The sequence below is a fragment of the Mus pahari genome, chromosome X (genome assembly GCF_900095145.1).
Source record: "Mus pahari chromosome X, PAHARI_EIJ_v1.1, whole genome shotgun sequence".
Taxonomy (NCBI): domain Eukaryota; kingdom Metazoa; phylum Chordata; class Mammalia; order Rodentia; family Muridae; genus Mus; species Mus pahari.
The window spans coordinates 8,567,619-8,570,751 of record NC_034613.1 but is presented as its reverse complement, the minus strand read 5'-3'; the positions used below and the strand labels follow the sequence as shown (position 1 = coordinate 8,570,751).

The following is a 3,133-nucleotide window of genomic DNA, read 5'->3' as shown; positions in this document are numbered from 1 at the left end:
AGAATGGCATTGTCTGGCATCAGTGGGAGGGGAGGCCCTTTGTCCTATGAAGGCTTGATTCCCCAGTAGATAGGAATGCCAGGTCAGAGAGGTGGGAATGGATGGGTGGGTAGAGTCACACCCTCATAGAAGCAGTGGGAGGGGCATGGGATAGGAGGTTCCGGAAGTGAAACCAGGAAAGGGGATAACATTTGACATGTAAATACATAAAATATCCAATAAAAAACAAAACAAATAAAAAACAAAAGCAACAACAAAAAGAATAAAGCCAATGATTCCTCAGTACACTTGAGAGGTGGACACACTTTCTAACTCAAATAATCCCAGCATTATTAAATATTAATGACAGACTGACAGTTCTGGAAAAATTAAAACAATAATCAACAAAAGCAGAATAATATTCTTCATGAACATAACTATTAAATTTGTAAGGAAATGCAATTTAACAGCTATTAAAATTAAACCACATTATGAACAAATGAAGTATATATTAAGAATTTGATATTAATTTAATATTTTAAATAAAAAACAGACCACCATATTAACAAGCTAATGAATTAAGGATATATAAATATACACTGGAAAAGACATTTGAGAAAATATACTACACCCTCTTTGAGGATTTTTTAAAGAACTGTTTATTTTATGTGTTTCTGTTTTGCCTGAATGTATGTCTGTTAATTGCTCTCATGCCTCATACCCAAGGAGCTCAAATACTTTGTAATTTGAGTTACAGATATTTGTGAAGCAATATGTGGCTGTTAGGGAGGGAAATGTGGTCCTCTACAAGCACAGTGAGTGCTCTTAACTGAGCTATCTCTTCAGCTTCTACATATCACATTCTTATAATGAGAGTAGAATGTGCTAGAAAGGACCTTCCACCTTAAAGGGGCATCTAGAAAACTCAGTAGCCTTAAATCATACTTAATTGTGAAATGCATCCTTTCTTATATCTATCACAAAAAGCATATGTCTTGTTTTACTACATATATTTAAATAGTCATAGAAAACACAATCATATACTTGAATAATGCAGTGTAATCTACTAAAAACTATTATAGGGAGTTAGTGAATTTCACAAGCTTGAAGAATATAATATCAATCGATAAATATATATGTATGTATATTAATCTATGGAATGTTTATATACCACTAATGTTGGAATGTGGAATTTAAAATGATATTTTATATATAATAGAATATTATGTCAAATACTCAGGAATAAAACTGACAAAAATTTGTGTACGACATGAAAATATACGAAATATTACCAAAATTAAAGCCCTAAGCCAAATATACAGGTTGTTAAATGTTCAGTGATTATTTTTTATTAGTATTTCAATTCTCCATTGGTTTAATGATTTGATGTGATACATGTAATAAATTAAAATCTATATAATCTGTGCATAGGAACTGACAGACAAATCCTGAAATCCATGAAGTCATAGAAAAGACACGTAGTAGACAACACAGCTTAAAAGAAGATTGGAAAGCTAAGACTACTGCAATTTAAGAGTTGTTTAAAGCTTGGGTAGTTATGAGAGTATTGTTTTAGTATGATGATAAACAATTCAAGTGTAGATACAGCCATATACAAGTAGTTCATTAACCACACAAAAAAAAATCACAACAGTAGTCTAGTGAAGAGAAGTGTGCTTTCTTTTGCAGAGTGTGCTAAAATATGGTATGTTACATAATGACTTCTATCCAGGTCTAATGCCACAGTCAAAAACTCATTACTGGTGATCACAAACATCAATGGAAAACCTAAAAGCATACAAGTTCTAGAAGAAAATATTGGCTAAGGTGGATGTGATGGTTTGTTAAGCAAAGATTTCTAAATTATTACAACTATATTGTTAGAATAGAAACAATAGGATGAACTTCATTAAAGTTAAAATCTGCTTTTAAAATGACACTGTTAGTGCTCACTTTGGCAGCACATATACTAAAATTGGAATGATACAGAGAAGATTAGCATGGCACCTGCACAAGGATGACACACAAATTCGTAAAGTGTTCCATATTTTTATCCATCTGGAATAACAAAAAACCTAGGATATCAAAAACTATTCTCAATAATAAAAGAACCTCTGGGGGAATCACCATGCCTGACCTCAAGTTGTACTACAGAGCAATTGTGATAAAAACTGCATGGTACTGGTACAGCAACAGACAGGTAGATCAATGGAATAGAATTGAAGATCCAGAAATGAATCCACACATCTATGGTCACTTAATCTTTGACAAAGGAGCTAAAACCATCCAGTTGAAAAAAAGACAGCATTTTCAACAAATGGCGCTGGCTCAACTGGCAGTTATCATGTAGAAGAATGTAAAACATGGGGTACATTTTTTCAAGTGCTTCTCATTCCTTCAGTATTCCTCAGTTGGGAATTCTTTGTTTAGCACTGTACCCCATTTTTAATGGGGTTATTTGAATTTCTGGAATTCAGCTTCTTGAGCTCTTTGTATATATTAGATATTAGTCCCCTATCAGATTTAGGATTGGTAAAAATCCTTTCCCAATCTGTTGGTGGCCTTTTTGTCATATTGACAGTATCTTTTGCCCTACAGAAGCTTTGCAATTTTATGAGGTCCCATTTGGCAATTTGTGATCTTATAGCACAGGCCATTGCTGTTCTGTTTAAGAATTTTTCCCCTGTGCCCATATCTTCGTGACTTTTTCCTATTTTCTCCTCTATAAATTTCAGTGTCTCTGTTTTTACGTGGAGTTCTTTGATCCACTTAGACTTGAGATTTGTACAAGGAGATAAGAATGGATCAATTCACATTCTTCTATATGATAAGTGCCAGATTTTGCTGAAAGGACCATGATAGAGCTGTCTCCTGTGAGGGTATTTCAGTGCCTGGCAAACACAGAAGTGGATGTCCACAGTCATCTATTGGATGGAACACAGGACACCCCCCCCCCATGGAGTAGCTAGAGAAAGTACCCAAGGAGCTGAAGGGGTCTGCAACCCTATAGGTGGAACAACAATATGAACTAACCAGTACCCCCAGAGCTNGTGTCTCTAGCTGCATATGTAGCAGAAGATGGCCTAGTTGGCCATCATTGGGAATAGAGGGCCCTTTGTCTTGCAAACTTTATATACCCCAGTATAGGGGAGTA

The 3,133-nt window shown here is 34.8% G+C and overlaps 1 non-coding gene across 1 annotated transcript; it reads left to right on the top strand.

Moving 5' to 3' along the window:
- Positions 1-1,924: 1,924 nt before the first annotated feature.
- LOC115063264 lies at positions 1,925-2,031 on the top strand. Its single transcript, XR_003843130.1, has one exon. It is a non-coding gene; the product is annotated as a U6 spliceosomal RNA (small nuclear RNA).
- The last annotated feature ends 1,102 nt before the right edge of the window (positions 2,032-3,133 follow it).